We start from the raw sequence: 14,045 nt of genomic DNA, 5'->3' as shown, positions 1-14,045 counted from the left end.
TGGTAAGTGTCGTTCTTTGGTAATCATCTTTGATCCAAACATGGGTCACTGGGTATGTGCAATTGGGTATGTGGCGCTCTTCAACGAGCCTATTCGTTGCCAATTTGAGTAATTAGATGCAACTTAGTATGCGCCGCTGTTCAATGAAAAAGAAAAGATCATTTAAGATTTCCCCTGTGCTTGGGCGGAATCTAACCCACGTCATATATATTCAAACTTCTCTGAATGTATATTTGAAGAAGCGCCCCGCGCGGACCTCGCGGCGGCGCAGCTGAATGAGCGAGCGTGGCCAGAGGGGAGAGCCAAAGGGGAGCCCTGCTGAACAAAGGCCTCATACCTGAGGTATATCTGCTGTGGCAGTATGGTGTGTCGCTGGTTTGTTGTATTGCTAATCACCCTATTGTCCACATCCAGCTTAGACGGGTTCTGCCGCAATTTTTATTAATGCTATGGACGTGAGTGCTTCCCTTGTACCCGTTTGGTTAATTTTGGCTGATGCAACGCAGCCTGCTGCAGACATATACGTTTTGTTCCTTCTGGGTTACTGCGGGAATGCACAAAGGCAGGTATACTCCCAAGAAGATGGCCTTCTTTTGTTTCTGTCTGGATTTCCCTCGTTGAGACCACGACGACAGCCACGTAAGTTCGCCTGGAGAGTGCCTCGAAGACGGCGTATAAGCTGTCGCAAGCGTGCGCGTGCGACGCCATGCGCTCGGCGGCGTCGCGAACCGTGAAGAGGTGACACCCGTCACACCCGTCTCGGCGCGCAGCGACATGCGCTCGACGGCTAAAGAGTCACACCGGCGCCGGCGCGCTCGCTTGAAAAACAAGGAGTCTGCGGCCATTGTTCTTCGCAGGCTTCTCACCTTGCGAGGATGACTGCTAATGATCACACCGAGGCTCGGTCGCGGTTACGGTTGCGTTTCTTCGCTGCGTTTCCCCAACACTTGGTCGCTCTCCAACGAGCCCATATACATATAGTGCTCGCGCCGTCGTGGCGTGTGACGAGGCCGCGGCTGTCGTCTCTCCGAGAGGCCTCAGCGGGCGTCCAAGCCGTGAGAGGACGTGCCTTGTCTGAACGGAGATTCGCACCCACCTTGCCGGTAAACTTGCGTTCCATATTTTTTTTTTTTTCGTTTAATGGGCACACGGGGCCACACGCGGTGGTCGTTTTCTTTCTTGTTTATTGGATTTGACATATGGCAACTCTGGCCCCAGAGAGCGCGTGCTGCTCAGAATTTCAGCATATATAGCCTACAAGTATTACCGTTGGTGCGACAGCGTCGTATATCAGTTTGTACGAGAAGACAAGGCTCGGATAACGCATGGATTTGATTGCAAGTCTCTTAATTTTTGCACTTCGTCAATGTTCCGAACGTTCCGCTATCGTTATCACCTGGTTCGGCCGGTCTTTAGTAGTGGGTGATAGGAAATGAACGGGATGGAGGGAAAGGAATCACTACGTTACACCAGCCCAGCATAGATATAGCGCTACTGGCACGGTATTTTGTACCGTTACATTTTATTTACCATTCTTTTGTTCTCACCATGTTTGAAAGCAAAATCCCAAGATGGCTGCCACCAGCATATAGCACCGCTTCTCGGTAATACATACGTCTCGGGTGTCACAATACAGTGCACCGTAAGGGTAACGTGTGTGTGTGCGCCCGCACACACACACACACCTCGTTAGAACAATATCCCTGCATTCTGCATGCAGGGACCACAAAATGACCGCACAGGCACATTCGCGCGATTCGTCTTTTCCTAACGTCCTTGAAAACAGTGCAGATAAACTGGGCCGTTCGTGGAGCCGATGGGAGGGGTGACACTCGGCGACGACCACGTGACCCCCTTCGCATCGGCACTCCTTAGCACGACCGCCCGCATCCTTTTCGCCGAGCCGTAGGTACACATGCACGCCGTCGTACACTTAGTGCACGAACGGATGAACGAAGTAAAAGACAGCGAGAGACGCACGCAAAGTACAGGAACTCGCAAGAATGGAGCCGTCACTCAAGGAAGAGTGTCACCTCTTGAAGCGACGGCGCGCGTGTTTTTGTTCCTGTGGGATCCCGCAGAGAGTCACGCCGCGTTGTTGCGACTCGTGTCACGTCGTTTTTGTGTCCGAGTCGCAAAGAGAGAAGCGGTGGGTGGGGGGGTTCGTGATACACAGGGCAGCAGCGGTCCAGGACAAACAACGTCTTCTTCTGCTTTCCTTTTGTTCTGAAAAGAAGCCCCGCGGGACGGGCGAGGACGCAACAGGTTCGTAAAGGTATACAGGCAGCATCCGAAGGTATCGGCGCTGCCACAGGCCGGGGCTGCTTATAGTATTGTAGGAGTACAACACTTGTCACCTTTCGAAACGGTCCGCCGTGTCTCCTACGCAGCAGCGCGGCGGAACCCCATCCATCACACGCTCTGCAAGACGCGTCTCCTTGGCTTTCACGGGGGAGGCTGTTGTCTCTCTCCTTCCCGGAGTTCAGAAACACGAGACGCAGTCCTCTTCTCCGTTGGCTTCTTCTTATTTTTCATTCTTGTTCTTCGCGCCTTCCTCCTTCTTTACCAAGTCCTCCGGCCGCCCCGCTTCCGCCATATTGAACATCCATCTACTTGACGCGGATGAAAACAATGGCCGACTGGCGCCCCTGGCTTATATACCGCGAACGTCTGCGTGCCGTGCCGCTTACAAACACCCATGACGAGAGACGCAGGTGCCTTTGCGTGTGTGTGCGTGTGTATGTGTGGCGCTGTGAACATATATGCCGGCAACACCGTCGCCCGAACAGCGAAGGAAGAACAAGAAAGGTGCCGACTTCCTCGGACCCATCCACCGCAGCGTCTTCTTCGACGGGAACGAGCAACAAAAGGAAGCGCGCCGCACGATTTTTCCCACTGGTCTGTGAGTCGCGCTACGCCGAGACGCGCAACACGGCGTGGATAATGGGATTGGCTCCGTTCAGCTCGTCGGCTTCTCACGTTTCGTCTCGTCTTCCCGAGGTCCTTCGCGCTCGACGACGACGGCGATGACGTGTCGGCGATGCGTTGCGGAGACGAACCCCGCCCGCTCCGCCCTTCCGTTCGGTCGGTCCCTGTTAATCGGCTCTGTTCGATCTAATCGGTGTCGCACCTTATACGTCGTCTCAATCCCGAATGCTATACCACTCTGTCTTCCCGTTTTAGCTGCTGCGGCGTCGGGGTGGAGAGCGCAACGTCACGAGGTATTTGGCTGCGGTGCACCAAAGAGCAGGGAGACTCGGCAGTCGTGCGCGTTACGTCCTATATACTATCCTTCCAATGGTTTCCAGTCGACGTGCGAGGCTCTTTAGGCGAGCCCTGACGTGTGAGGCGACGTCTTACAGGATCAACCGTCAGCGAAACAGCCGCCGATGCGATTTAAATTATCACTTGGAGAGCAGCCACAGTAACGACATTCACAATCGTGGAGGTGGTACGAAACTGGTATGACGACGCTGAAGTTATGACGATGGTGAAACGACAGTGTAACGACGATTAAATGAGGACAACGTTATGACGAAGACGGCAAGACGCGAGTTGGATGCCGAAGTTACAATGATGGCAATGCAACGACCTGGGAGACATCCCGACGACGGTACGACAACGCGAAAGCGTGGCGATGACATATGACGACGATGCAGCGACGACGATGGCACGACAACGGAATGGGGACAATGGGATGATGACGAGTCTACGATGACAATGACGTGCCGATAACGGTATCACGAAAGCTGTATGGCGACGACGGCATTACGAGAGCCAGATTACCAAGGCGGGATGACGACAATGAAACGACCACGACGGTATCACGACCAGGGGCACCCACCTAGTGGCTCAAGCAGGTAAAAAGTTGGGCCACTGGGTGGGCGCAAGACAGACAGACAGACGAACAGACTCAGATAGATAGAATAAACTTTAATGTCCAACGGAAAAGGTGATCTACCCACCCCCCGACACACAAGTCAGGGGGCGAGTGCCGCCGCCTCAGAACACCTTAAGTATAGGCAAAGAATGCTAGCAGCATTAACACTCGACTTATGGGGCAACTGAGAACTGCTATTGATTCTGCACATTCGTATGATACACGGAAAATAACAGTAAAAATTATGGGGTTTTACGTGCCAAAACCACCTTCTGATTAGGAGGCACGCCGTAGTGGGGGGACTCCGGAAATTTGGACCACCTGGGATTCTTTAACGTGCACCTAAATGCAAGTAGACTGGTGCTTTCGCATTCCTCACCATCGAAATGCGGCCGCCGTGGCCGGCATTCGATCCCGCGACCCCGTGCTCAGCAGCCCAACACCATAGCCACTATAAGCAACCACGGCGGGTGGGAAAATAACACCGCTGCTCTTCAAGGGTGTACAGCCACGCGTTGAACGAGACCGGCCGCGACTTCTCAGGTGTCACTCCTGTTCCCGACGTTTTCCAGATCTGCTCGCCCAGTTAACTCCCCTACCGCGCAGGGTATCGCTGGTATGCGTCGCGCGTAACACTTTTTCCTCGTGACACGCATGCGCAGGAAGAGAGGAAACAAGGCTCGGAACATTTGCGCGACAAATGAAACGTCTTAACGACTTTTTTTTTTTTTTTTTTTTTTTAATGTGGCGTTTTCCGGACGCACGCGCTCCGACACACAAACAAACCAGGAAGCTCTCGCCCCTCGAGCTCCGAGCGCACATAATACGACGGGGGGGCCGCATTCACAACTTGGCAAAAGCAGCTCCCGCCCCGCTTGCAAAGTCGCGCGATGCGACGGCGACAAAGCCGGCGCACTCTCGGCCGCCAGGAAGGCGCCTTGACGAGCGCCCGAATGAATGGCAACTTTCTCGTTTCACCTCTACGCCGCACATATCCGACGGCGCGCCGTGCGTAAAGGCGTCAACGCCCACTGGCGGTCGCGTGCATTAGGGCAACGCGACAAAGGCGGCGAAGGCGGCACCCTGTCCACGGGAAGCCGGAAAATTAAGAAGAAAGTCGGCCACGGGACGGCACATTGGGCGCGGGACGGAAATCGTAAGAAATGGCACGTCAAGGGGAGCGTGTTGCGAGCTATAGTATGACGCCCCGCGTGTGCGTGTGTTTAGGAGGAGGAGGGTGCTGGATGGCCCTCCCTGACGCCTTTCACCGCAGTCATCCTAGCATGCGCCGCCGCCACCAGCGTCACTTTTGCGGCCGCTGTATGCGTGTATAAAAAAAGCACCTCACTTCGTTAGCAGTAGGCGTCACAGGAGAGGTGGAGGCATGAATACTGTGCGTCACAGGCAGGCGCGGCGTTGTTGCCGTGCTGCTTCCTTAAAAAAAGGTGTGCCAACGCGCGCTGAATTAGCCTGTTTACAGCGGTCGAAGGTTATATACTGGGGATACGGCGAACAGGACAAATCGGAGCCAACGTTAAAATTACACGCCGATTCCGCCAACTACCATTTTCTGCTTTCCCATAGCTCTCAATCCTGTTTCCTTTCATATTTGGGCGTATTCGAAAGTACAAGTTGAGAGAAAGAGAGAGAAAGTGTGTATGTGTGTTTTTATGTGCGTGTGTGTGATTTTAGCTTCACCGTGCACGCATTATCCTATACAAAATACCAGTTTAACGAAACATTGGAGCCGTGTCCGACAGCAGTAGTGCTCGTAGCGACATGTTGTAGCACTTCACTCAGCAACAGGGCGTTAAAGAACGTTTATAGTGCTCATGAGTGTTCTCGTCAGACGAAAAAAAAAAAGAGAAGAGTTGGCATGTTCATTAGGTCGCTGCTGACTCCTTACACCATCACAAGTAAAATACGGCTGTTTTTTGCAATAACAGCTCTGTGTGCTCTAAGGCGCTATAGCGTAAAAGTAGTCCAAGCTGTTTCTATTCCATTTCCGCAATCATCATACGATTGATCAAAAAAGTTTGGGCCACCCTCACTTCGCCTGTCTGTCACGCAGTGTCACGAAAACAGCGAGAACTCCCCACCTGACAGTGAGAACTACCCACCACATGTACACACTGATTAGGCATGAGTATAACAAATAAACAAAAAAATACACTTCTTTCCGATTCTACGCCTTCCTCAAGATGAGCCTTCGGCGATTGGCCAATATGCTTCAGGGCTGCGCCGACTTCGCATTTCTGTCACGCGACGTCATAAAACCGCGAGAACTGACACGTCAGAGTGATGAGAACGCACTAAAGATGCATTAATATGCCGAGAAAACTTGGTTTTTTTTTTTTTTTTGGAATAGCCAGAGACTGCCCCGTTTCGAAAGGAATAGCAGATGTCTGCTCACCGATAGCTCTGGCACTGGCTACTCGGAGTTGCCGGGGAGAATGGATTTATTTGCGTATACGCCTCGTGCACCGCCTATAGAGGCGCCACTGAAAGCCACCTAGCGGACGCTTCCAACAGTACACGCGGGAGCAGCAGCAGACGACAACCCTTTGCAGCAAGGATGGCTGAAGTTCGCGACTGCGATTTCTCCTTCGTTCGGGTGCCAGGCCGCTTCTTCTGCAGTGACAGCTGTAGGGAAGATGCTGACCTCTGTGCGATCGGGTATGATCACGATGTTACCGGTGTTTGGGACAACATGGTCCACATACGTGCAAGGTGTGCCCCGCAGACAAACGCCATGAACCCCATTTACATGACGTGGAGCTCATGTTGACTAGGCGATAAATTTTGTTGAGTGATGCGACCTCTCGATGGTATTTTTTTATTCTACCCTTGCTGCAATGCTGCTTCTATGCCTGAATAATAAGCACCCGTCGTTAGTGCAGACTTATATCAAACAAATCCGCACGGTGCAATCTCTGCATTTGCCGTTGTGATTTTTCTGCCGATGAATACATGTGACATCGCCGAATAACAGCAGTCGAAGTCGCCTTAATATGAGTAATTGCCAATTTATTGATGAAAACGCGTACACTAGCCAACGAAGTCACCATGCAGCACACGGGTTAACAAAAGCGCGTGTTAGTGCTGTACCACCGATGCATTTCTGCTGCATACGCCGATGAACTACCGTTCCCGCTGCAGTTTGTGCAATTTTAAATTCCCCAAGAGAGCTGCTTGGAAACGTACAAAGCTAAAGACTGTCTAACTTTTCAGTACTTTTTTATATTACTAGAGAGAGGTGCCACATGATATATTTAAAGGCAGAGCAGCGCCAGTCAAAGTAGATGAGCGCTGGCGGCAAGCCCCAGTTTAGTCGTCTGCAGCGTAAGTATAAGAAAGAATTCAGTTGAGTACAAAACTCACATAAAAGAAGGGACTACGTTGTGAAACAAACAAATCACTCGGCGTGTAAAGTTTGCTCAGGCAGCATCGAGGTGTGATGACTTCCCAAACGGGACGCGAACTTTTCAGCGAGAAATGGAACAAAAATACCATATGCAGCAGCTATTAGCAATTCTCGCCCTGAACTACCTATTTTCTAAACACATTTCCAAAAACGCAAACACTATCTAAGATGCCCTCAGGCGAAAAGAATGAAGCTGTTAATGAAGCACTTCCTTGGTGTCGTTCCGATAAGACACAGCGTGATTTAACCCTTTACAAACAAGGCAGGGTGAAAACTTCGCAGCTCAAAAGAATCGACAAGAGTTATGCATGGAGCAACTAGCAACAGTTAAACATGTGCGAAGCCACGCATAAAATAGATGTAAAAACATGAAGTGCGCAACAGCTGGTGCGAGGATTTACCGCGCCACATGAAACCAACAATTTCAGTTCTTGCAAACTTCAGTAGCTTTAACATACAACGCAATGCGCTCGTGCAGTCGTGCTACCTAGCTAGCGCAACGCGGTAAAAAAGCGGAAAACAATATAAGCGGCAAACAGCATTCCGAACTTTAGCGAAATGCTTTTAAACCTCATTCTGCACTGCAGACGAACTTCGTTGCTCACGCGTCTAACTATGATCGAGTGGAAAAAAACACCGACGAGACAAAGGAAAGGATGAGAACAAAAAATTTCCCTTCGGAGCGACGATCCATTTTTGCTCCCGTTGCTCCCGCTGACGAGGCTTTGCCGGGAATGATTAGAACCGTATCGCCGGCACGTTTTCACCGGTATTTGAGCCCCCCACCCTGCAACAATTCTCCGACATTCCCTGAAGCTTTGGCCACCCCACACGTGCGAATGGTGTTGCCTATATTGCTCTGAAAACGTGAATAAGACTTAGAAGCACGATCAGCGACACAACAAACTACGGCGCGCGCCAGGCTCCTCACCCGCGTGTTCTGCGCAAGGCCGCCACCAGTGGCGCGTCCGTCGGCGTGCACGGCGCGTATATTAAATTTTAGAGCGCGACTTGCGAGAGAGAAGAGGCGCGAGGAGGAAATCAGAGAGGAGGGTGCCGCGGATCCATGCGGCGGAAAGCAGAGGAGGGTACGGCGAAAGCGTGAGAAGCGAAGCGTAGTGCGGCGGCGATGGCTACGAGATGGCGCCAGAGTAGCGCGCGTCGTCTGGTTGGTCTGTCGGTGGTGGCGGCTGCTGTGAATCGCGCCCACGCGTCACCCAGGCGCTGGCCCTCGCGAGCTCCAGATTAGCGAGGCAGTGGCGCTACACTTTGCTCCGTTTGCAACGTAACGCACGAGACCGACTGTCCACGCCAGCCAACATATCGCGAAATAAAAACACATGGCTGCGCTCAAATTTCGCATTAGGGAGTATCGTTATCGTCGGTGAACCTTTTTTGCGTCTCAGTATAACTTGGACTAACTCTGTTGGCACGTATACGGCATCGCTCTGCCAAAGTTTCTGCGATGAGGATCCGTTTCATCGGCATTTTTAACCTTCCGTTGCGCTCCGCCACGATTTTCGACCACCCACCGCAGGCTAAGCAAAGGTTATCTGGTTATCTAATTTATCTTATCAGGCAATTATATTAGAAAAATCTGTCGCGATACGCAATGATATTAGCTTTCAAAGCAAAGAAGTGACCTCCCATAGAGCAGAAGAGCGTTTGATTGGGCGGTTCAAATAACGCTGTGGGTCAACACCCGATGCTTGCGTCGGTGGTTACCTAAAATTGACGTCAGGGGATTGGAATAAACACCATATTGAAAAAGTTTTATCCTATAGGACCCCTTATTAACCTCTGCGCACGTTCAACTCATGAGCTGGCACAACAAGGGACCAGCGAAACAGCTGCTTGCGTCTATACGTATCCGGTAAGCTGGTACACCGTAAAAGGTTACACATACGTGTATCATATATATTTCTAGCTTGTCTGTAAACGTAGTACCGTTTACGAATATACAAGCTCACCGAAACCGTGGGACGACAGTATATAGCAAGTGACACTTTGTGAGGCTTACGCCATCAACATAGCATTTGATCGATTGCGTTACGTGACTGTTCTCGTCGAATAAAATAAAATAAGGTACTGTGAACGATTATATCGCTACCGACGCTATACGACCGCAGTTAGTCGGAAAGTGGAATCTCGCTGCAATAGCAGCTTTCTATTCTCTTTGGTTAATAAACCTTGTGCCGCGTGATGGCGTCACTAACACGGCTGCTGACGTAAACGTCTATACGGTAACGCGCGGCATACCACAACGAGTAATGTGCTTGCGGGTAAGCTATATAACTCTCTACTATAACAAACTGAAACTGTACTTAATAAAGCCGGAGCCAATTTTTTTCATTCCTTATCTGCGTCGGCTGTAGCAAATTAAAATAATTCTGTAGTTTTACGTGCCGAAACCACGATACGATATTGAGGCACGCCGTATAGTTAGAGACTCCGGATTAATATTGCCCACCTGAAGTTCTTAACGCGCTCCTAAATCTAAATCCACGAGTGTTTTTCGCATTTAGCCCTCCCCCCCACCGAAATGCGGCTGTCGTGGCAGGGATCAAACCCGCGACCTCAAGCGCCAGCTGTCAACGTCTTGTGCATGTTACATTGAGAAAAGTATACATGGTGACGTGGAGCTTACAGCGTCGTTTATTCATCGTACTATATAGTATGCTGCCAAGCACGGGCCAGCCCGTCGGCTATATATGCGTCGACGAAGCCTCCGACAAGAACGCATTCTACATATATTTTCCCAGAGGTAGCCTCGAAAACAGCCTTGCGCGTGTAACTATGCAGCTGTGAAGGTCGAATTGACCACGAGAATGCGCACGCTGCAGCGAACGATATATACATGCGGTAGCATCAAGTAGACCGAGCCGATAACTGCGTGTTAGAAAAAGCGAGTCCGCCATTCATCACTTCGCTGGATCGTTAATCTTGGCGCACGTTACCCTATATATTCAATTAACGCGCGCACGCCTAGCTCGGCCATCGCATGCGGACGCAGCGTTACTACGTCGAGCAAGGCCAGCGCCTGCAGGGTTGCCTTTCGCGTTTCGAAGCCATATATGCAACGCCGGAGGTATACTATAAGGTCCCAGTAGCGCGTACGAACTGCGCGTCTGCGCGGCCTATAAATAGTGGCGCCCATTCGGGGCCCTTGGTATGCCGCACATATTAGGCTGACGCAACGTTAAGAGATGCGAAGACAGCGGTACGCATTAGGGAGCAAGCATCGGTAGCCGGTATTCTAATTGACGTTAGAAGGGGAAAAGAAATGGCCTGCATGGCTAGGACATGTAATGCTTCCGAAGCAGATAATCGGCGGTGGTCTATTATTCAGAGTTACAGAATAGGTCCTAAAGCAAGGGAAGTGCAGTCGAGGACTGCAGAGAATTGGGTGGTGTGATGAAATCGCGAAGTTTGCAGGCACAAGATGGAAGCAGTTGGCGCAAGACACGCGCGTGGGCTATTGGAGATTACTCGGAGAGGTCTGCGTCTATAACAGTATAGACATAAGTATAGACTGATGATGAAGGCATTTCTGGTAACTAAAATGAAATGAAATACAGAGATCAGCAGACTTCAGCAATTCCGGCTCTGAATCATTTTCTGCTTCAGGAGTATGGTTCTCGTATAGCACAACCATAGTTTTCTACAAAGATTGCTCCGGCACTATACTATAGCGTCCTACAATATGAACCAAAACTGCAGCGTTTCATCCAGCTCGGGAATAATGGGAAGCACATAGACTTGCCTAAAATTCCTGGCTTCGGGCTGCGAATGGTTTTGTGACATTGCTGATTGATCATTTTCAACACAATATTGCGCTATAGCCGCAACAATTACGCGACAATTGTTTGTCGTGCTTAGAACACGGCGATTGCCTGGAAATTCAGAAAGATTAAGCGCAAAATATAACGCCAGAAGCATGAAGATTAGAAAAATCCATTTATTGTGTCGCTCCACCTCTGTCGCTCTCTTGCTCGCTCGTTCGTTCGTTCGTTTGTTCGTTCGCTCGCTCGTTCGCTCGTTCGTTCGTTCGTTCGTTCGTTCGTTCGTTCGTTCGTTCGTTCGTTCGTTCGTTCGTTCGTTCGTTCGCTCGTTCGTTCGCTCGTTCGCTCGTTCGCTCGTTCGTTCGCTCGTTCGTTCGCTCGTTCGCTCGTTCGTTCGTTCGTTCGTTCGTATGTCGGACGGTACTCACTGCGCAATCTGATGCGCGCGTCTTTATTTGCGAATTCCCGGATAGAACGAACTTGGGTGCACTATGCACATACAGTATATACAGTATACGTTGGCTCCCGATAAATATAGGCCTTTGTTGTGGAGCTGGGCCTGATTGCCTTTCAGTTCAATTAGAGCTCACGTAGCCCTCTTCTTTGGGAACAGTTAAAAAAGGCATCACAGCGACGGTGAAACATTTAGAATAAAGCACCTTTGTAGTTTGTGAATTTTTGGGCTGGGATAACGTAGCGATTCTATTCCAATTATGTTCCTTTTCGGGCTTCGTCAGTAGCCCAGGCAGCTCTCTGGCTACCTGTAATCACCATTATCTGCCGGTCGTGAGCGGTGCGGTGTACGATAAGAAAGGTATTAATAGAGGGAAAGGAATCGTCACGTTATAGCGGCCCGGAAGTTGGTCATGGCGACGTAAGACCAATATCCTATACAGTAGGTGACCCCCTTCTCTCCTTTAACTCTCCCGTGGACTGCGAAATAGCAGTAATTTAACAAATATACTCCTCGAGGCTCTACACATTCCCCAATCTCAACCCCCCTTCCCCCCACCTTCCCACCCCCGCCCCCGACAACCTCGTCATCCCCATCAGCTCGGTAATTTCGAAGTCCAATAAATAATGGCAAAATAATCTAATAGAAGGGAACGTACAGAGCAGTACGAAAGAAGTGCAACGAGTGAGTGCACATTTTCCACTGCACTTAACAGAATCGGAAGCCTCGCTAGGCACATTTTGCCATAAGTACGCTCGTGCTTAAGAGCAAATCTAGACGAACTTGAGCGCTGGATCACAATCCACGCACCGGCGGCTGTGTCCCTCTCCACGACACGACTCGGTCCTCCACAAAGTATGCACACTGATGTCCCAGCGTGTGCGCAGCATTACAGGCTGGGTCTCCTCCTATTCGGTGCGACCATCATGGGCGTCACCCAGCTGTCGGAACCCATCAGGCAAGGGGCGCAGCACACCTTCGCTTTCAACGGGGACCCTTTGTACCCAGCTTTTGAATAACAGCGACTTCCTGCATACTCCTACCAAACACACCTCAGATACGTATAGCGCGCTTGGAGACCTTTTGTTACCAACAGCGCGTTGCCGCTGCAGCTGCGAACTATCGCGAACGCTTAGCTGCCAGTAAACCGTCGGCTAGTTCAGTGCAGCGCGGCCGATGCATGCCTGAATCACGCATTCGTAAACTCGGGCAGTTTTCAAAGACGGTGAACTGTTGTATCGATGAATCACTTTCAGTTAACTTTTTACTTTCGAGCAGTATGTAGTGTGACGCTCAAGTTTTAAAGAGGGAGTTCCCGTATACGGTAACCTGCGTTTCTACCTTGATACATATATACATCAAGACTTTGTGCTAAATGCTACCACGATTTTGCGAAAATTTCGCAACAACATCGCATTTTATGACGTATTTAGTATTCAATATAACATTTGGCAGAACTTACTTGCCTGGTTTGTCAAGAAAAAAAAAAAAGCTACGAAGTTTCCCTTCGTCTCCGCGCTTCGTGATGACGCGTAACCCCCAGCAAGTAGCGCAAGCTCATCTTGAAGGTCACGCTTTACCCTACTACGTGACTACGCGACGTCATTGCCGCAGCGTTTTTGACACAACGTTCCGTGAGCTCTTGGACGAAGGTAAGCTCGCATTTAGATTTGCAACTTTGCAATTTGTCCTTGCAGGTTAAGAGGAAGCTTTAGCTCGGGCCGAACTCCGACGCGGCCTATTCAAATACATGTAAAAACGCAAAAACGTTTTTATGAGATAATCCCTGGACCAATTTTGATGAAATTTGTTGCATTTGAAAGAGAAAGTTAAATTCTAGTGACTGTAGGAAGCGGAATTTCGATTTAGGGCTTGAATTTTCTTAAAACGATTTTCAAATATTTGACCGTTTGAAAAAAATAGAAGCACGAAGTTTACAAATTCATAGCTCTGCATCAAGAACTGATATCGCGGTTCTGTAAACGGCATCCATTAGATCATTCAAAGCGGACAAATTCAATATGTCATTTTACATCTTACGTGAATTTGTTACGTTGGTTACAACGGTTTTGCAAAAGCTTTATTTCTCTATGATTAAATTTTTTTATATTCATGTGTAACATATCAATTTTGTCCGCTTTAGATGTACTATTAGATGCAATTCACAGAATTGTATTATCGCTTTTAGTGGTTGAGTTACAGAGTTGTAAACTTGATAGTTTCGTTTTTTGAAAATTTTCAGTTTTTGCCAATTTGTAATAAAAAATTTACGACCTAACTCAAAAATTCGAAACCAACAGTCACTAGATTTTAAGTTTTTCTTTTAAATGCAGCAAACCCCGTCAAATTTGGTGCAGTGGTTGCCGAGAAAAACGAATTCTCCTTTTACATGTATTTAGATAGGAGCACCCGAGCTAAAGCTTCCTCTTAAGTGCAGGCTCTGCCCCTTTATCTTGACGGTAAAAGCCCTCTTTATGTTTAGAGTTATAAAGTCACTTCTGGTCA

At 49.6% G+C, this 14,045-nt stretch overlaps 1 protein-coding gene across 1 annotated transcript in view; it reads right to left on the bottom strand.

The window, feature by feature from the left end:
• The window catches only part of LOC126541306 (uncharacterized), a 167,088-nt gene that overhangs the window by 24,753 nt on the left and 128,290 nt on the right, over positions 1 to 14,045 (bottom strand). The window lies entirely within an intron of this gene.

This window comes from Dermacentor andersoni, chromosome 3 (genome assembly GCF_023375885.2).
Source record: "Dermacentor andersoni chromosome 3, qqDerAnde1_hic_scaffold, whole genome shotgun sequence".
NCBI lineage: Eukaryota > Metazoa > Arthropoda > Arachnida > Ixodida > Ixodidae > Dermacentor > Dermacentor andersoni.
This window is presented reverse-complemented; position numbering and strand designations above follow the sequence as displayed.